The sequence below is a fragment of the Corvus moneduloides genome, chromosome 5, assembly GCF_009650955.1.
Source record: "Corvus moneduloides isolate bCorMon1 chromosome 5, bCorMon1.pri, whole genome shotgun sequence".
NCBI classification, from domain to species: Eukaryota; Metazoa; Chordata; class Aves; order Passeriformes; family Corvidae; genus Corvus; species Corvus moneduloides.
In genome coordinates, this window is record NC_045480.1 from 51,716,701 (window position 1) to 51,738,301 (window position 21,601).

General features: G+C 38.8%; 1 long non-coding RNA gene across 2 annotated transcripts in view; it reads right to left on the minus strand.

Moving 5' to 3' along the window:
* LOC116444674 overlaps positions 1-21,601 on the minus strand; it is a 108,566-nt gene that overhangs the window by 18,428 nt on the left and 68,537 nt on the right. Inside the window, exons 4-5 of one of the 2 annotated variants that reach the window (XR_004240440.1) lie at positions 17,372-17,440; positions 16,510-16,775 (exon numbers count right to left, since the gene is read on the minus strand). This is a non-coding gene — a long non-coding RNA (uncharacterized LOC116444674). Of the gene's footprint in view, positions 1-3,499; positions 3,649-16,509; positions 16,776-17,371; positions 17,441-21,601 lie in introns of those variants that run through there. The other variant, XR_004240439.1, reaches the window with a different exon arrangement.

Below are 21,601 nucleotides of genomic sequence, written 5' to 3' on the forward strand. Positions count from 1 at the left end.
GGCTTCTTCTAACAATTAAAATGTTGTGTATATGATTATCATCAACAAAACTTTGCTATTTTCTTGTAAAATAATTTTTGTTTTAATGACCAGAATATGACTACTGTCTGTGAAATCCAGACTAAAAGAGAAAGGGTACAAAAATTCTCTGTTTACTTCCACCTGTCAGTGTTTTTATTTTATAACCAGTTTCCAGTGGCAAATTGAGGTGAATTTTTTTAATTTTTTCAGAACTTTGACAGTAGGAGTTTCAAAAAACCAGATATCTCACATTTGTTCAAATACTATTTTTTTCTGTTGCTTTTAGGAACTATGCTAGTAAGATCATGAAATTAGATGTACTTGTTTTCAAATACGTGTTTGCTTCCTGCTTTTTAAATATCTAATGTTTTCAATATTTAAATACTTTTAGTATTTTCAATATTTAGATACCATACTGTTATAATTAAAGAAAAGCTAAAAGAAAATATTTGCAACCAGTTAGCCACAGTTTTATATGTTTAGTTTTAGGATTCCAGGAGGTTAGGATTTTGTGGGGAATTTCACTTAGATTTCCAAATTACTTCTTCAGAAAACATAAATTTAGGAAAAGGCAAAGTGCTTAATTTAAGCCAATTTCAAATGAAATCTCTAAGATGTTTCAAAATAATTTTCCAGTTACTAATATATAACTTCAATAGTGCTGAGAGCCCAAATACAAATTTAAATACTTGGGTTTGGACTCAACAAAGTATTTAATCTAATTTTATATAAAAGAAATGTGTTTCCTTTTAAAAATAAAAACCTATCATTTTTAATCTCACCCAGTGTTCAATGATTCTCTTTCCAAACAATTTTTATTCCTTATGGACAATTTTCATAGATAGTTACTTTCATTCTTATTAATGATTTAAAAAAAAAAAAAAATCTAGGAAAGAGTAATTGGCATCCACCAGATGCATAGACCACTGGTTAATTTCAAGTCCTAGAAAGTTTTTTAAAATGAAATTTAGAAAAGTTTTTTAAAAAGGGAGGTGTTTTAGATGTTACAAAATGTTGTTCAGCTGAAATCAGTTGGAGGGGAACAAGTTTTGTGTATCACCATAATCTTTAAAGCCCAAGCCCCTTTATTACATCAGTCATGTATCTCCAGTATACTCAACAGCTAACCACCTCCCTTTCTTAATAATCTTCTTTAAAAAATACTGAATGAAAGAAATAATTTGGAATATTTTTGCTTGTGAAACACTTAAATTGATAATATCTGACAACAACCTGAAGAATCACTGAGAACATGCCCTAGGACATAGTGTGATCAGTGATGGGGAAATAGATAAGACATGTATGCTGTGAAGGCTGCACAATTCAGTCTGCTGCCCAGCATTCCTGCTATTGGCCTCGTAATAAATCTAAAGGAAGGTAATAACGTCCACTGCTATAGCTGCACATCAGTAAATTGTAATTGGTTTAGTTTTTATGATTTGTCTGTCAGAAAACGCTCCAGGAAAGTCTGAATGATCTCTAATTTGTGAGTGGACTCTTATTAAGCAGAGAGTTTATAGGCATGCAACAGATGACTACAGCAGTGGAGAAGCTGCATCTTACAGCCTCTAATGTCAAAGGAGTTATTAGCAATGATAGTCCGAGCATATGTCTGGGTGTTTCGGAAGTTGTGGTACATGTGGAACATCTATGGAGGCAGCTCCCTCTGCCACAGCTTCCTCTCAGGCAGTGAAAGCCAAATACTTATTTCCTGCTGCTAAAATGAGAACAGGTCATAATGATGTGGCATTCACTGTTTCAATAATAATGCCAAATATTCCCAGATTGAAATATAAAACAAACCATCCTAATGTTGCTTTACTTAGTGTAAAAGATGTTTCCTGGTGCGTTGTGTTTAGGAGTGCTAAGATCTTGCTAACACTGCTTGTGGCAAAACTTGCACTTAATCTAGTAAGTGGAATAAAACTGATGAAATATATCTGGTGGTAAAACTTAGTGTTAGCATCCCATCACTTAAATGACAGAGGTCTTACATAAATATGATGATGCATAAAAAAAAACCCAAAACAAAACCAAGCCAAAAATTATGTACCTTCAATTTCTAGATTATTGCAATAATAACTGAGAGATAGAAGCAACTCCTTTTCCTCTAGGAGGAGAATTGTTCAAAGAGTATATTAATACTTTTAGGAATGGATTACCATATTGGAATCCTAAAGAGAATGAAGGCATTTCCCTGACATCCTTAAGGCAGGTGCCTAAGCTCTGGAGAAGGGAGATTTCCCAAGCACCTGTATGTTTAGTATTTCCCAGTAGCTAGTTCTAGGTGACTATGCACATATTTTCAATTTTTTTTTTCAGGCACTGTAATAGATTCTTAACCCTAGAGATCAGGGTGTTTTTCAGTTTCAAGTTTCTCTGCTGTGCTACCACCCTAGAAACTTCCTGAATCTATCACTGGAACCAGTCTGTATGCAGAGAAAATATCTCTCCCTATCACCTGCACAATGCATGAATATTTTCCCTGTCTCTCTCTTACAAGCTTGCACACAAATTAAATTTAATTATGGGACTGTATCAGGCATTGAATCAAAATGCTAGCTAATAAACCACAGACAACAGCAGTAATCCTCCCTGCCTGACAATCCCTGGTCCCTTGTGGACAATTGGGCCATTTATTACTCCACTAGTCTAAACAATTGTGCTGTAATAGCTGGAGTGAAACACTGCCTCATAACTGAAGGTGCTTGCTTTCTCTAGTGTCTGCAAGGCATTCAGCTCAAGGTGATGTAAAACTTCCTAGCTGGACTACAGAAAGGTGAAAAATGTCAGGGAACTTGCTCCATGAGGTGCTGAGCAGAAGTTAGGCTTTACAGTATCATGCAGTACAAATCAGTCATTAACAGTGAAAGCAATTAGTGCCCAAAAAACAAGGCCAAATTGCTTGATATTATTTTTTAATACACACCTGGTATAGTTGTTTTGGGTTTTTTTTGGTGTACAATTTCACCCTGTTCCTCCTCACCTCTTCCACCGGTATATTTACCTCTTGAAATTCTGGGGGATATATCCAGAGGTGATAAGGAGAGATTGTTTGAATATTACTGGTGCTGAGATATGGTTGAACTGGAGAAACAGAGGCTTAGTGCACCAGGATCTGATATATACTAGGATGACAGGAAAAAAAAGAGTAGCTGCTGATTTAATTAGAGCCATTGTGTGCTGCTACTGATGTACAGAGGAAGCAGAATAAAGCCTAGTTACAATGCTAGGATCTTAATTTCTGTGGTGCTACTTGTTGTATTTCCAAATTTTCCTCTGGATAAATACTAAAGAACTGGTGAAGATAAAGTAGGTCAGAGATATTAAATGACATCATTTGGAAGAAACTGGTTTTAGGATTCACCTGAGCACTGAGGAGCTGAATGTATCACAGAGATGGAGAAAAAAAAAATAGCTTAGAGAAGCAGGATCTAGTAAAAACTGGTTTGAGAACGAGCTAGAAAAACCTTTTCACCTTTGTTTTTCCACTTTGTTCCATGCCTGTCCTGCCAAGCCAGGGATCTTCATAGTCTGTCCGTTTTGCGCTCTCTTTACCAGTGCAAACTTTGCTGCTGAGTCCATGAAATTAGGTTCAAAGCTTTGTGCAAGGATGCTGCTCTGAATCTGAGGGGAATGCAAACAAAAAATGAGGTAAGAAAAACATTGCAAAAGCAGACTTGCACATAAATGCAATAGCGCTTTCTAGATGCTTTCTCAGTTAGTACTGCCCTGACACTCCAATAGCCTCAGGAAAACAGAGCCATCTACTTCCCCAAATCTGCCCCTAAGAACAAATGCTGCATTCTCTCCTTTACCTCCCCTACTCTCCTTTTTGTGGACTAGGCAAGTCAGGATCCAGGGTGCTTTGGTCTACACCTACCCAGAAAAACATCAAATTAGTTAGGTTTTAACTTGCTGCTACTGCCTCTCATTTTATTTTAGGCATGCTTCCCAAACAATAACATAAAGTACTCCTTGGAGAGTAGGTTCAACAAGTAACTAATGGTCAGGTTCTTTAGGAATTGTGCTTGTGAACACTTCATAGAAGAAATCTTCAGGTTTTTTACCATAACCTTTCACCTGAGCAAATGCATCCTGTGAGTTAAATTTGTGACTTAATTTGTAGTTGCATTGTGTTCTATCATTATCAGTCCATTCCCCCACTTTTTCATTTTCCATGTTTCTGATAGATTTATGGGAAAAAAAGGTTTATTCTCCATTAATGCAAAAAATACAAACATAATAACTGCTCTCTTCTCCTATAAGATGTCTGGTTTATTTAATGGATTTTGTCATGAATATAATGCCATAACTTATTTAAATTCCCCATCATGTATTTCCAGCACATAATTAATGTCAGCCTGGGAAACATTCCCTTAATAATTTCTGTGATCAAAAAGTTGATCAATTTATCACAAGACTCAAGTTCTAAAGAAATTAAAATTTCTCTCTTTTTTACTTTTTGGTACTGAAATCACAGAAATATACTTTTTTTTTTTTAAAAAAAGAGGAAAAAAAAAAAAATGGGCAGAAAACCAGACAGGGCTCTGTGAGTAAGAATAGGGCTCTATGATGAACAAGGCCACTTAGAGTAGGCTTTTTCAAGAGGCTTGTGAAAAAGTGTTCAAATAGGAGCCTTGAATTGACCTTATTTTCCTGATGGTTACTATGCTTTCCAGATTAAAAGCTGTTTTCTTTTATTGAAATCGAAAAGTGCCAAACATTGAACTTGCTTTGTAAGACATACATCAAGAGAGAAAATATTTCAGTGCAATGACATGACCTGACATTTTAAAGCAGATAACAAATGACACCTTGTCAATGCCACCAATTTATTATTCCCTCTCTTGTACCTCTGTGTCGCAGTGGGATACCACATTTGTTTTAATCATGGGCATGCCTTAAACAAATTTTTACCAGAAAGCATTTAAAACTCCCCTAGTTTTCTCCCTTTTCCTGACCTCACAGCCATGCCACTGTAATGTATAAAGACAAAGGCTGTGTTAAATTTTTCATTATTTTATCCAATTTCTGATCCAATTACATGAGGCTCTTCCATCACTAACGTGAATGTATATGCTATAATGTCAGCTGCTGCACATTAATCAGGCTTTTTTTATTCAGTGGACACTGGTGCTAAATCATCTCACTGAAAAAATTGGACAGAAAGAGATGCAAATGAATAAGGAGGAAATTCCTTTTTGAGCAATTAGAGCAGGAGTGGGTGGCCTTCCACTCAACCCCCAAAGATCTGGAAATGCAGTAGGTTGTTTTACATCTTTTGTTTTCACATAATTAAAAAAGAATAGATGCTTCTTCCCATGGCTTCACTTTTCACTACTTCTAACAAGCCTGCATGAACAATTTGAACTGTGGTTGGCTGCTACTCTTGTTTAATTCTTTCAGTTGAATGCGTCACTCTGATGAAAATGCCTGGTGTTATTAAGGTGGATTTCTGGTCATGTTACAGAAAGAAGACTTCTGTTGTGATGAGAGTCTCTCTCACTGGAGTTTGGAATGTTATTTTGGTTACTGTGTAGTTTTATGGGCAAAGGAAAGGTAGGTTTCCAGATGGGAAATACACAATAGTTTCTAAATTTGATACTTCATTTATCTCCTTGAACTGTGAGAATAAGATCTCCCATGTGATTTCTCACTTGTAAGGGCCCTGGTCTCAAACCCAGCTCAAGAACTTATGATCAGCACTGATAGGCATAAGCTCCGCAGAAACTGGAGCATTGGGATTTTCCTAGGTCTTCTGAGTCAGATCTAGGGGTGCCTTACATGGAGGAAAACAAAGGTTCAAGGCACAAAGTCAAATTGGGTTATGAAGACCCTTGAACTTGCAGCAAAGCCTGGTATCAGAGGACATGTGCATGTTTTCTTAGGTTTTGCTATGGTTGCACAGGAATTTGAAAGGTCAGGATTAGTTTGAACAACTCCATGGCTTCAGGAATATAAATGTTTGCTGAATTTTACATTACTTGGAGTGAGTGGTTGTTTACAGAGATGTTATCTTGTCTTTCCCCTTTGATGGTCCATGGATTGAAATTAATGTTAGATTTATGGTGGTTAAGAAGTCTTATGTGTCCGGCATCGTCTCAAGAAATCTTTTAACACAAAGTTATACTAAGTATCGGGGCTACTAATCTTTCTTGTAGTTTTGATTTTTGCAGCTTTTTCTTTTTTTCTTGGTGGTGGTGGGTTTTTTTTTTTGGTTGTTGTTTGTTTGGGTTTTGTTTGGTTTGGGTTTTGTTTGATTGTTTTGTTGGGGTTTTTTTTGTTGGCTTTTATTCCCTGATATTAATTTAGCATTAAGTCTGACATAGGAAGTAATATGGTTTGCATTGCAAAATGTATGTATCTCAAAATTGTTGGATACATATTTGAAGCCTTTTTCATATTAAGGGAAAAAATTATGTGGACACGGTATACAGCAGAAAATAAGTGTGGGGACTGAGCCCAGTTTTCAGCCTTGGCAGAGCCTGTGTTTATATTTCTTACATTTTGAAATACTCAAGGAAGTCTCTGATCAGAGACATTAAAGCCAATAGACATTTGAATTCGCTGAAATCAGTACTAGATTTTTAAGAAATAAAACCATATGGAATTCACATTTAAGTCGTGGAGTTTTACTCATTTATGGATCAGACACTTTCTGTGGTTAAGACTATCATGGCATTTAAAATGCAGTTTATAATTTCTGTTATTTCTTCTGCATAATTCAGACACCTGAACTGTCACAGTAAATGCAGACATTTTAAATTTGTGGTGTATTTGATTTCAATCAGCTGTGTCACACCACAGCTCTATTACATTGCAGCACAAATAGGTATATATGTAATATGGCAGCTTACAGTTAAAATAAAAATTATAACCACACATTTAAAATAAAATGAAATATAAAATCAAGCAATGGGAATGAAAGGTAGAGTTATGATTTCTATTTTTTTTTTTTTTTCTGAAAGTGAAACCCAGGGTTATTAACTCCAGGGTGGCTTTTCCTCAGGGACAGCATTTCCCATTTTCACCAGAATTTTGAAGACCTCCATACAGGTCTTTCATTGTTACCTTGTCTCGAAGAGGACAAGCAGTGATATCATACCACGACAGAGGTAACTGCAAACCTCCGGCAAATTTGTTGCAACACCAAAGCTATAAGGTGTAAAAGTTTCTTACAGTATGTAAGAGGCTGCCAGGACACAACTCTATATTTTTAAGTAGCAGAATTCTCCTGCTGTTCTGCACTTATGCCAGGGCCCTCAGTGGGGTTTTGCTGACTACCCCCAGGCTGGCTGCAACAGCTATGGGGCAGTTTGGGTCAAGTGTGAGAGACAGCTCAAAGGAGGGGTTTGCAATGACTTTCTCAAAGAAATGACCATTTGCTGTGATTGTTGCTGTTGTTGTTGTCCAGTGTATAGCAGCCATATATGTTTTGTGTTTTAATATTGTCTGGATAATAAGAAAACAAGAGCATATATTTCTTAATACTATCCCTTTAACCCTTCAGACATGGTTTCTATGGCATTCTGTGGCTTAAGCATCATTTCAAGAAGGCTTTTTTTTTCTGGATTCTTCTGAAATGGATGATATTTTTGAATAAGCAAAAAAGTGTGTTTCTCAACGCTGTCTCTGTAAAATAGGACAAATGTAGCTTGATCACTTTTAAGCTGGCATGATGGTGTGACAGCAACCAGGAGAGAGGTTTCAAGTATGGAGTACAGCATCAGATTGGTGTAACCTTTTAGAAGTGACATGGGGTGACTGGCTGGTTTAGATTGGTTTAAGAGAATTAGTATTTAAAAGCTGAGTAATCTGTGTTACTCATTCCTTCACCTGTGTCAGTTTGGAAGAAATGCTAGTGGATGATGGCAGTGGGGTGAATTTAGTGGGAAGTATGGTGAGTGAAACGGTTAAAAGACTCTACAGCAATATTGCAAAAATAACACAAAGATATATATAAAAAAAAGAATGAGTTGTCTTATAAAGAAATAACATTCTCTAGCTCTGTCATCCTTAGTGTACTGGGGACTAATACCTGTGATACAGATGTAATATGGTATATGAGTTTCCACATTTAGCTAAGCCTTCTACAGAAGTAAATGTCCCTAGTGCAGCTTAGCTTGACCTGCTAAGGATAAGAATGAGTGACTGAAATAAATAACTCTTGCTTCTTTCCAAGTAACAACTTTCTGGCAGTCTTGGTAAGAATGCAATCACAAATGTGTGCAGTTTAGGGCTCCTCATCACAGAACTGAAATTAAAAGATTAGATGAGATTTGGGAGAGGACAGCTAAAATGTAGATAAACTAACATACAATTATGTCTGGTATTAGAGACAAATGTGGTTACAGCCCACTGTGGTGGGGGTGAAAGAAGAGCACTGGGAAATACAGCGGAAACTTGCACAGTATGTGCAGTATTTTGTAGTAATTAAACTTTTATATACTTTGTCAGAGAGAGATTTTCTGTCTTCAGTAGGCTTCAACTTGAGCATTATTTAATCAAAAGTAGGCAGGAAGAATACACCTGTAACATGAGTTACTAAAGAGCAGAAGGAGGACTTGTTTAATAATGGTGGCAGAATTAGGAGTAGAAGCTTCAAAAACAATAAAAGGACTAATAATTTTTGTTTCTTTTAATAATTGGTAAAACAGAATGGCAATCCAAAATAGAAATTGTTACAAACATAAGAACTTTTCCTGAAAGCTGCTCCCTTCAGGCAGGATAGTTGTGTTCTGATTAGCACTGGTGTCAATCCAGGCTCATTTTGCTGAAGACTGGAATTATCCTGACTGGTAAGGGAAAGCAAAATCTGTCCTGAGGAGATTTATTCTGCAGAATAGCCAGGATATCAGCTGCATAGTGAAAACTCAGCAGTTTTGTTATGGGAAACTTCTAAAACAGCCAAGGTAAAATCCCATTGACTTAGCACTAAGGGGAAATCATGGTGGGATGCAGAAGTCTGAACTCAATTCAGGGCCCTGGTTTTGATGGCCTCTCTAACCTCACCTTTTTTGTGAACTGTGCCTATGTTCTGTTTAACAAACCCACTTTGTGCTTTTTTTTTTTGTCTTCACATTTAATCCTTATCAGGTTCCAACAACACTGCATCACTTGTGGCTTTATCAATTTTCCCAAAGTGTTGTCACTGGAAATCTTTGCAGACCTACAGCTTCCAAGTTCTCTGCATTCATGTTTTGTTATCCTATTAAAAAAAAAAAATCTAGTTTCTGTCATAGCAACATAGCAATTTTATAAAAGCAATCAAAAGTTCCAGGAGATAGGCTGAAATCAACGATTACAACAGGAAAAAGTCAATAGTGTTTATATGATTAATAGCACCATGTGAAATATGGTAACCTAGACAGGGAAATGAGGAGGCCAGATAATTTGAGAATTAGAAGCAGCACATCAAAACCTTGAAGTCCAGAGAGGGTACATTCGGGGACCTGTTATCTCCTGTCAGGCCTATAAATATTGGAATTTTTTTGGTCAACTTTGGTGGCATTTATACTGACATAAAATTTTGTAAGGGAAAAATTCAGTGTCTGGTTTCTAGAGATTAAAGGGAAAATACTATAGTAGTCTCCTGTGCTATTTCTGAATGCAGGTCTACCACGTACAGTGCTCCAAATATCTGTGCTCCAAATGAGCAACTGAGCTCACAAACATACAACTTGGGAGGGTGGGAGGTCACCCTTTCTGCAAAGCCTCTTACTGAAGGGATCTCGTTAATCCTTATAGCCTGGTTCAAACTAATTAGGATGGATATGGACACTATAAAGAGAAAAATAGACCGCCCGTCCTTGAGGGATCCCCGGGGATGTGGGAGTGGAGACAGAGCTGTGCAATCCCTGACTGTGAGGAAGGATCTGCAACAGACTGCACAGAGCACTGCTTCCAGCACCTTCTGGCATACCTGGTGAAAAGCCATGGCTCTCAGCTTTTAAAGGTGACCTGAAAGAGCAAAGCAAAAATTAAACCTAATTAAGCACCAGTTTCTGCGCTGAGCTCTTCCTCTGAAAAGGCAACGTGAGACAGTCAGAACAGAAGGGGACATGATAACAAAAGTATTTGAAATTCTTTTTACGCCCAAAGACCCTTCTCTGGGTTTTGTTTGCTTCCCTGACATCACTCAACAACATAAAGACTGCTTGGGGTTTCGTTTTTAATTGCAGTGAGTATGAATGTAATTTTGATTTTTAGTTTTTTTTTTTTTTTTTTACTAAATATACTTCTTTTTTTCATATAGAATGAGAAAAAGAGGCTCAGCAGTCTATCTAGCCAGTTCTTGCACCAAATTCTTCTGAGCAGAGCAGGGTTTGACCCAAGATTTTCAAAATGAAAGGACAATTTCACAAACCTTGCATAATTCTCTGAGGGAAGAGATGTTTTCCACACTTCTTGAGTTCTCATTAGCCAGTTCTTGATGATGCAATCTTGTAAAGAAAACTACAAAATCCCTACTAGCTCAAAGCCACACCCCAATATAAGAAAAAAAAAATAGGGAAGAGAATATCTGCACTCTGTAGATCACTCTTAAGCATGGTTCTGCAGAGCAGAGCAAAATATACACGTTTTACAGGGCCATTTCTATGCAGACTTTGAATATCTCCAAAAGTGGAATTTCCACAGCCTCCCTGGGTAACCTGTCAGGTCATCCTGAAAGCAAGAGTTTCCTGCTGCTCAGAGTGGACCTCTGAAATGGGGTAGATGCTCCATCCTTGGAAAGATTCAAACATCCTGTGCTTCAGTTTGTGCCCATTGCCCCTTGTCCTGTCAATTCAGAACGGTGTGATAGTTTACAGTGAGTCAAGCAGAAGAAAACTAGTTTATCTATTTTGTTTTAGTGACAAAGAGAAGTCTGTAGCACAAAGTCATTCCTGGTCATTCAAATCTTTTTGTTCAATTCCAAGAAAAACAGATGTGAGTCCAGCAGTCAATGCCCAAACCTCCTCAGCATTCTCAGCCACTTGTGGATGCAGAGTTTGGCATTGGACATGTCTCAAGCTCCAAAGATGTGAAATATTACCTTCAGTCTACTCAAAATGCATTTTTCTCCCTGAATTAAGCCTTCAAGTCCACAAATCTCAACAGAAATTACCACGGAAATCATTAATATTGGGCAGTGAGTAGGACCTATTGTTTTTAATTCCCTTTTAGCCATTGCTGAGCTGCTGCTCTTTAAATTGCTGCTCTGGCCATTTAACCTGCAGGCTCAGCATTGCCATTATTGGGTGTAATTCTTCCCTTTTTAAAATGTCTTTTTTATTGTTTTCTTAAATTTTTATTTTTGCTTCTTCTCACTCAAGTGGTAAAGAAAACAGCTGTGTCACACCGATGCAGCACCGACAGCCCTTATGATGGCACAGCCACGTTAGAGAGGGCAGCTACCAGCTTCTGGCACTAGCTCTGGTCATATCATGGCTGTGCCACAGGGAACTGGGAACATAACTGGCCCAGGGCAGATGTCACCTGGCTGTCAGGGAGATGTGGGATGGACATCCTTGACCCGATGCTAGGAGAGTCCTGCACAGGGAGGCAGGGGCTGCTCAGGGTGTAAGGTGTCTGCTGGTTCTTGTTCCCCTGGTTTTGACAGCCTCAGCTCTGGATGGGGACGTGACACCCTCCTCCACTACTCAGCCAGAGTACACTGCAGGTTTCTACAAGGACAGTGACCTAACGATAAGAAAAAACACGGAGTCCCAGTCTGCACCATGCCACAGTCCTACAGGCAGCTGGAATGTCCCCACATGAGCAAAGAAAGCTCCACACCACCCACCTATGCCGCAGCCTGTCGATGTTTCATGAAACAAACAAACAAGCAAAAAAATCTCAACAAGAAGAGTGCATCACTCAAATGAAATCGATATTTCAAGTTTTTCTTTGTGCGAAGAGTGGCCAAGCTCTCCAAGGCTGTTCAGTAGTATATTAAATATTCTAGATGGTTCAGCACTTTTCTGAAGATCAGGACCTTTTCCTGTGTTGCTGATGAGAAACATAAATTCACTGGTCACCTTTGGAAATCTTGGTTGAAGCCTGAAGAACTTTTAAAAATTGTTATAATTTAAATTTTATTTTCTCCCTTTATAGATTTGTCCTTCCTTGTGTTAGCATTTCCCTTAAGAAGGACTTCAAAGAACATGAACAAAGATGCATGGGGGATCATGCAGGTCACCATGGCAGGTTACAGGTATAAATTTCCTCTGAACCACCTTCACCTGCATTGTACTTTGAGCATCTCCACTGCTCTAATCTGAGTATTTCGGTAAATATGAGAAATTGCTATCCTGACCTCCAGCTGATATAATTTTCACAACTGTTTTAAACTCTCTGCCATTATATCAGTCTATGTTGTCTGGGCCATAAGGACTTGTGAGTGAGTTATCCAGTAACAATCTCAAAAGTTGTCTTTCAGTCAGCAGTCTGTAGTATCTAATTATCACACGAGCACGGATCATTTGATCAATGGCATCATGTAGAAGTCAATGAAACCAGTGTACCACAGAGCAAAAGAACTGAAGGAGGCTAGTTTTGCAAAAATAATGCTTTTCATGTGCAAAGCAGCACATGTCATCTAACAAAAGCTCAGACAGAGACGAGTGGAAGAAATCAGATTTATACATTTTATATCTAGATGAGAATGTAGAAAATGCAAGCTCTTATGAGATTTTTCTTCAAAATCTTAAAAGTAATTATTCTGTGTTTTGCATAAGCAAATTCTTGAATATTATGCAAAATGCCACTGCTCGTCTTAGCTAAAGTGTTGATGAAAAGCAAAAGCAACAATGTGATTTGAAATCTGAAGTACAAACAGATGTTACTTTTGAATGAACTTCCATTGCTTAACCACTGGCTCTAGTTATTGCCATCTAAAGAGAGAGATGAAGCAACTTTGCATGCTGTGGATGTGGCTGTAAATTTTCAGCATGCAAATGAAATTGTAGCTAATCCTTAAAAGGCAGCGCCTCTAAACACAATGGGTGGGCTCGATTTTAAAGGCAATTTGGCTGCATAGGACATTATACCGACTCCCCATGTTAAAAACAAAAACCATAAGGTGGGATATATGCTTTAACACTGTTGTACTGCGCTTACCTGATATAACTGCCCCAGAAAAAACATTTCTTGCCCCATATCTGCTTCCTTCTTAGCACATCTTGTACATGCACTGGGCAGGGTGGTTGGGTAGTGGCACAAGCCTGGGACTGGGACAAGCCTGTGGTGGGCTGACCTTGGGTTGAGCTAAGGACAGAGAGAGAGATCACTTACCAGTTACCAGCATGGGCAAAATAAACTCAGCTTGGGGAAAATTAAATGAATTTATTGTCAATCAAATCAGAGTAGAATAATGAGAAGTAAACCCAAATCTTAAAAACATCTTCTGTCTTTCCTCCCTCCATCCCAGGCCTACCTTTAGTCCCAGTTCTCTACCTCTTCTCCCCTAGTGGTGCAAGGAGATGGGGAATGGGGGTTATGGTCAGCTCATCACATTGTTTCTGCTCCCTCCTAAGGGAGAGGAGTCCTTCCCCTGCTCCAATATGGGGTCCCTCTCACAGGAGACAGTTCTCCATGGACTTCTCTAATGTGAGTCCTTTCCATGAGCTACAGTTCATGAACTGCTCCAGTGTGGGTCCCTTTCCATGGGGTGCAATTTTTCAGGCACAGGCTGCCCCAGTGTGTGTCCCCCTTGGGGTCACAAGTCCTGCTAGCAAACCTGCTACAGCGTGGGCTCCTCTCTCCATGGGTCCCCCTGGGTCCTATCTGCGCCAGTGTGGGCTTCCCACATGGTCACTGCCTCCTCCAGGCAGCCACCTGCTCTGGTGTGGAGTCCTCCAGGCTGCAGGAGAATCTCAGTTCCAGCACCTGGAGCACCTCTTCCCTCTCCTTCTGCACCGACCTTGATGTCTCTATGGTTCCTATCACATATTCTCACTCCTCTCTTCTCTGGCTGCAACATGCAATAACTTCTTTTTTTTTTCTTCCTAAATACATTATCCCAGAGGCACCACCACCATTGCTGATAGACTTGGCCTTGGCCTGTGGCAGGTCCATCTTGGAATCCACTGGCATTGGCTCTGCCGGACTCTCAGGACCTTCTGGCATCTTCTCACAGTGCTTGCCCCCGTAGCCCCCTCACCACCAGAAGTTTCAGGTTGCCACACAAACCAAGTAAAAAGCCCTAATTCAGAGAAGTGCATGGTGAGAAGATGGAGTGGCTTAAGTGCTGAAATGCCAAAGTCTTTGCTTAGAATAATTGTTTTCTGAAGGCTATTGCAGGCATAGCTAAAACTTTAAATTATGCCGAGATGTGGGAGCTCTTAAAGATGACTTTAAGCTGACTTCTTCCTTATTTTACTGCCCTTCTGCTGTGTCAGCAGATCTTGGATGCAATCAAGAATCTGACCTAAAGTACTTATTTGTAATTAGGTGTCAAAATAAAGTGATAATAGCAGTCTAATTCTGATGGCTCTGTCTACCTGAAATGCAAATCTCTCTCCATTTGAGTAATTAAGCTATGAAATTTAGAGTGCTCAAAAGCTTTTGATGTTTTGAAGTAATTAGCAATATGGAGAAAGATATTGCTCTCTGCAAGTACCAACAGCTGATTTATAATAAAATCAATGTGTTTGGTTTTCTGTTATTAACTAAGTTGTATTATTCATTATTTACCAGTATTTTGCCAGCTGCCAGCATTAGTAAAAATGTTTGTACAGCCCAAATGCACTGCAAAGATGCAAAGAGCACAAACTCTTCAAGTTATTAATTAGCATTTACATGAGTAGGACACGTAGGCATTGATCCTCATGATGCAACAGAGCCCTATCCCGCTAAAAGCTGTACAAACCAAACCAAAATTGTAGCAATTTTGATAGCAGGCAACACTGAAAAATGAACAAAGCAATATTCAGTAGAGAATTTTAAACATCAAATCTTCTACTTGTATTTTTATGGGATCGTGTTAAAATGCTGCCTGTTCAGAATCCATATGAAGACATGCATGTACTCAGTGACTGCCAGGTAGTTTGCAAGCTGTTGTATATTGGATTCCTGGGCCAGGGCACCAAGCACTTGGAGGAAACAGGTTTTCTTCAACATTGTAGACAGAGTCTGCTGAATACTGGGCACAGAGAAAGAGTGCAGATGTGATGGGTCTGGAGAGAGACTGTGTCGTGGTTTATAGTGAACAAGATACAGGAGAGGATTTAACCCAGCTGCAGGATTGTGTTCCTTGCTGGCAGTTTTACATTTAAGTGTGTTGCACTAGGAGACATTCATTTGTCCAGCCCAAGTGCTCTCTCTGTTGAGTCTGTCAGGTGCCACTGGCAAGGTGAAGATCTGTGAGCAGCCACATGCATTGAGAAATACTTACTGCTCTTTCCTTTTATGGCTTAAATAAAATGCAAACTCCTACCCTACAGGTCCTGTGTATACTTCAGGATTAATCTTTGAAAGATGTTTCTTCATACCTGGACTGGTGTGCTTAAGGCTCATAGTTCTCATGTGGGAGTATAGGAACTGCTGTTTTAACTTCAGACTTGTCACACTTTCATCTAGAGATTTTCTAAAGCTCATTTAGAAAGATAACTGGCCTGGGAGCACGCATTTCTTACTTGCATCTTCCTTCATTTAAAGTATTTGGTGCTTGTGGAAGTAGGAATATTCCATTTGTTGTGTCTTCTTATTATTCTGATTATTTTATAAACAGCCTTTAATAATCACAGACCACTATCAGTCTGCAAGCTAAGGGAGCAATACCAAGTTCAGTTCAACTCCTGCAAAGGCAGTGTGTTGTCCATCATTGTTTCACCTGTTCTTAAAATACTGCAAATATGGACCTTCCACATCTTTCTGGGGGACCTGTCAGGTATTTAGTTACAATTTCATGGCATTTACTTAGGCTAATAGGCTTATGTAAAGGTTAAAGATTTTTACCTGAAGACTAAACTAACCACAGGAACTGGAACAGGCTCCCCAGGGGTGTGGTCATAGTCCCAAGCCTGAGAGAGTTCAAGAAGTGTGTGGACAATGCTCTCAGGCACATGGTATGATTTTTTTGGTGTCCTGTACAGGACCAGGGGCTGGACTTTGGTGATCCTTGTGAGTCCTTGCCAACCCAGGATATCCTCTGATTCTACGAAAATATTCAGCAGGGTTACTGAAGAGTAAAAAGCATAATTATTTTACCAGCATTGAAATTATAAACCCATTTGAAAATAGGTCTAGAAGTATTCTGAGCTTTTTACATGGTGTTTTGTAAACTAATTAATTTGAATGTTGATATTGCTATCTACCACTAGAGAGAAGCATGTTTAGACAGGGATTTGGGTCAGTGAAACACAGCTCTGATCAATCACAACAAAGCTTAAACTTGTTTGTGAAAAATAAAAAATGAAGCTGTTTGTAATCCTGTTCATAAATGCTGGGAATGGATCAGATTTGAGTCACTTTTACAGCAATTTATATAACTTATTTATTCTGTACTTTTTTGCATTAATTTCAAAACAAAATCAGAAAATACCAGTTTTGCAGAGTTTCACTGGTGCAAATAGTCTTTTAATTGGAAGTCTAGTGCAGAGATTCTGGGAATAGCATCTGCCATTTTAGTGTGGCTGGCAGGGATGAGGGAGCATTGTTTACACCACAGAGTTCACATATAGTTCTTACTGTGAGCATGAAAGATGGATGATGAGGATGTCAGTGGGCGTAAATCCAGCAGGTGTACAAATCCTTCAACATCTGTGAATCTAACAGATCAAATTATTCTCTTACTATGAGAATATTTAAATCCTGAAATTTCTGAAGAATACCCTGATACATTTTTGACATCATACACCCTGTGCATGCAGCACCACTGGGAGACACACATGGTGCCCACAGGGTTACAGCAATAGTTACCTTTTGTGATTGCAGCAACATGGGTGGGAACAGAATAAGAGGCTTGGAGATACTTCCCAGGATGACAGATAATGAGAAAAGTTTAGATGGAGGCTTTCAGATGCCAACTAAATCACAATTTCTTAACTCCCTCCCCATCTCCTCAGTACCTGAGCATCAAGATCTTCACAGGTTTTACAGGTGGGTGTGTTTTGTTGTAATTTTTTTTTAATTAAAATTTTACTTTCATATATAGGCAAAGTATTTCACACCAGGAACAGTGTTTCTGATTATTCCTGCAGGTGCAACATTAGTGCATAAAGATTGATATTTGCATACCCAGCTTCAGAGCTACAGATGCAAATCAAGCTCAGTTTATTTGCACACGTTCAATTATCTTATTTCATTATTCTCCTTTAGTTCATGGACCAGGTGCTGCAAATACTGTGACATCTACAGTACTTACTCCTCTGGTAGTTTCTTCCAAGCTGAGTGTCTGGCTTGCTGGTATATGAGCTTGGAGCACACCGAGAGTCTAAAAAATCAAACCAGTTTGAGAACCACTGATGAGATACCAGAGGTAAATAATGTGCTTTCATATTATATTTTACTGCTATTCAGGTGAGATTTAGTTACTTTACTTTTGCAACAAACTGAGTTTTTCTTTTGTATCCAAAACCAGCGCCACTATCTGTGTTGTAGGTAAAGCTCTTGCGTGTAGTCTGAGTTTATTTTCAGAGTTGTAAATCTATTGTTTAGATGGGCAATGTGCTAAAAGATACAAGGTGGCCTGTGAATCCTCAAAGTAAGGAGGAGGCACTTGAGAGGTTTTAAACTCCTGGATGATAAAGAAGAGGTATAAATAGTGGCTTGTAGCAGTATTAAAAAGCCTCACCTACATAGAAACTGGAGCAATATTTACTGCAAGTAATAAATTTTTGTAATTGTTATGTGGTGCTTTTCAAATGATATTTCATGTCTAGTTTTATTTTGAGTTATTTTTTACAACTTCAGTTCCTCATGAAAACAAGTTGTATAGCTTATGGTATTACTCCAGCAAAATGATTTCCATAAATAAAGCAAGAGGCAATAGAAAGGAACATATATAAAGATTAATGCATCAGACTTTTAAGCCTACACTGACTAACAATAATTTCTGAGACTTAAGTTATTGGGAAGGAAATCTCTCATATGGAAACAGGCAACAAATCCAAAACTACCTGAGCAGTATAGGCAATTTACTTTCCTTCCACTTAAAGAATTGTATTTTTACAGCCATTTTCCCTGAGCTTATTGACTTAGTATGCAATTTTCTTCAGAGACAGAAAGCACCTAGATTTGGCACACAAAGGGATGCAGACAGCAATTAATGCTTGTGCTGTTTGTCAGCTGGTGAGTGCTGCTGTGGGGTTCCCTGCACAGGACAGGGAATGTTGCCCTCCTGAGAAACTGCATGGTGAGGTGACCACACAGCTGTGGAGTAGGGGCACTGGGAAGGCAAGGGCAGATCAGAGAGTCACGTCAAAATAAGAGGGGCATCTACAGAGACAGGCAGTTAATATTTCCTTCTTTAAAAACAGAACAATCACAAGCAGATGCAACCAGAGAGGGACACCTTACTTTGTATTGTTTCCAAATTAATTTCCACTGAGTTGTGTGGAAAAATTTGAAGTAAATGTCAGAGAATGTAAAGCCAATTTTCTAATTAAAAGAAGTTAACAACCTTACCTTTAAGTCCTAGATGCTGAGATAAAAAAAAGCCTACCAAAAAACCTAACATAGCCTGGATCCCAATTAACATCTGTAGCTTGTAGGAACTAAAACCCATCAGTTTCTTTTAGAAATTGCCATTTCATTTCCTAATATGGTAAAAATAACAAAGTTCATTAGGAATCAGGTTAAACCCACTTTAGAGTGAAATACATGAAGAATAGGGGCCTAAATTATCATCCTTGAATGGAGTAATATCAGAGAACAAAACTAGAAAATTCATTAAGATATTTCTTTAAAAAAACAAGAAGAAAGTTAATTCGGATCTGGGACAAAAATGGACCTCAAATTTTATTTCATTTGGGCTTATAACTCTTTGTCACAAAAGACCATAACAACCTGTGAAAGAAGACTTGGTGTGTTTGGAAGGTACTGGCAGTTAATGAACTGATGCAGTTGTATCATCTAAGGTACACGTTATCAGTGGAGTGAATCTAGAAAATGCTTTGCTGTAAACTCACTACCTATGATACAATCCATAAATCACTGAGATTTTCTTACTGTACCTAGAATGACAGAGAAATCAATGCTGCAGCTCTGCAGACTGGAAAATGCTAATTATTTAATGACATCCAGTGCCAGCGCATGAGCCACTAATGATCATTCTTTTTTGTTTTCCATGTGAAAAACATGTTCGGTATAGTTGGCAATCATCAAAACAAGCAAAAATCAAAACTGACATCTCAAACTTCTAATTATGAACAAGCCACACACATTTTAAAACAGTAGTCTGGAAATACCAGAAGCCAGGTGCAACCTTTCACCCTTCAGATCTACCTACTTTAAATCCTTCCTGATTTCTGCTGCCTTGCCATTTCCTCTGTCGCTGCATGGTGATCCCTTTCAATGGGCAATAATTCAGTGCGTTTATCTCACAGCCTAAAGAATCATGGTAGATTGGATAGGTACAGCTCCCACACTACATACCCTATTAACCTTAAATGAAACTGATGGGGCAAACTGTGATCAGAAATCCTTACAAAAATGCCTTACACCATGAAGGAGAATCAGGAAATTCAGCTATTCTCTGTGAATTGCAACACTGTAAAAATATGTAAATTCAGAACTGATGGGAAAGATGCTTTGACGTTCTCAGAAGCCTGCTTTCCCTGTTGCTCTCCTTGTTTCTGCCAGAGCTGTATCATCTTCTATCTTTGGAACAAGGCACTGCATTTTTTTTTGAAGGACTTTAGGAAGCCTTCATCTGTGGCTCACAGTTTGTAGAGCCTATGTTTACAATTTTTTACAACTCCCATTTTTAAGCACGGGACCTTGGTTCATGCTGCATTGCAGCAAACACATGCTCTGTACAGCGTCTAGTGACACGCACAGCTTTGGGCAGAGCGCGGCATCGCAAGGCGTCACTTGCAGGCCACTGTGTACCTGCTTTGATCCCCTGAGTCCATGAGCACGAGGCAGAGCCCAGCCTCTCATGAAGCATGCCTGGTGCACGCTTCTTCACAGGAAATCACTGCTTCACTGGGAAGTGTAAGGAAGGGAGGCAGCAGACAGACACGGTGCAATTAGGGAACAGTTTTAAATGTGTGTCTCGTGTTGTGAGCTGTGACATTTTAAGACTTCTCTTTCCAAAGAGTACTGCATTCTAGGCTCTAAATTTTACAGGGCATCAGTGCAAGGGACAAAGTGTGGGTAGCTCCTTCTTCTTGAACTGCCTCTAGGTGCCCTAAGGCTCTTCTAATTTATTCAAGGGTCTATGCAGCCAGCTTTGCCTTCTTGTGCCCCTTTCCAGTCACTCAGGAACCAACAGTTCCTGAAATTATTTAAATCTTTGTATGCGGAAGGTGACTTCTTGGCCTTGCACCTGCACAGAATTGCCAAAGCAGCACTGGTGAGCAGCTCCATGGGACAGATAGAGCATGTGCCAGCAAAAATCACAGCAATGTGTGAATGCAACAGCTCAGAAGTTAGACACAGGAAGCTTTTCGTTTGCTGTGGAGTCTGGTAGAGAAAAGCATTCTTCTGGTAGAGAAAAACATTGCTTGGCATGGATTACAGAGACAATTCTCTTATGGCCTGGTGGATACACTTGACAGAAAATGCATTGTCTGGAAAGACAAACACATATACTGTTTCCTGCAGAAACTAGTAATTCTATGAAAAAAACATTATTAGATTTGGGACTTTATAATATAGAAATATCAAAAACAGTTTAAGCAAAAGATATTTTCCTCATCTGTATGTGGCCTATGAAAAGGAAGAGTGTGTTTTATTTGAACTCATACCCAGTACTGCTATTTCAATATTTTATATTTGTGTATATACAGTTTACTTCTAATGAAGGAAACTAAATGCTTTTTGAGTCTTTGAAAGGCATGTTGTCCTGATAGGAACGCTCTTGTCACTATGCTAAAAGATGCTTGAAGTAATTCACATGTGGTACTTATCAGAATAATAAATTCTGAGGTTTTGATACCCATAATACTTTTCTAGAAGAAACCAGAGAGCTTCTGCAATTTTTCTGTGATAAAGCTCATCAATCATACTCATATCAACTGTTTAAACTCTCATTATTGCATTGTGAATTTATTCCTTGTAGCTCAATTTCCTCTTCGTGTTCTGCACATGCACTCTCTGTGCCTAGATTTACAAACCTTGGTCTTGACCTTTGCAATAGTTTAATGGGTATTTAAATCAAATTATTTTAAGTAAACATCAGAAGTCTCTGTGTGCCATTTATTGATTGAGATCCAGAAAAGGCAGGAGTTCAGAGGCTTGTGAATTGTACGTAGGAGTGGTTTGCCTATGTGAGCATCAGACAAATGCACTGCCCAGGCAGAAGAGCATGCCTGTTCTATGTGTTCCAGTTCAAGGCATGAGTTTAAGCAAACCAAAAATTAGGATTCTCCACAAATCAGGGCTTCTTTTAGGCTCAGTTTCACTCCTCTGATACCACTCTTGTACTGTC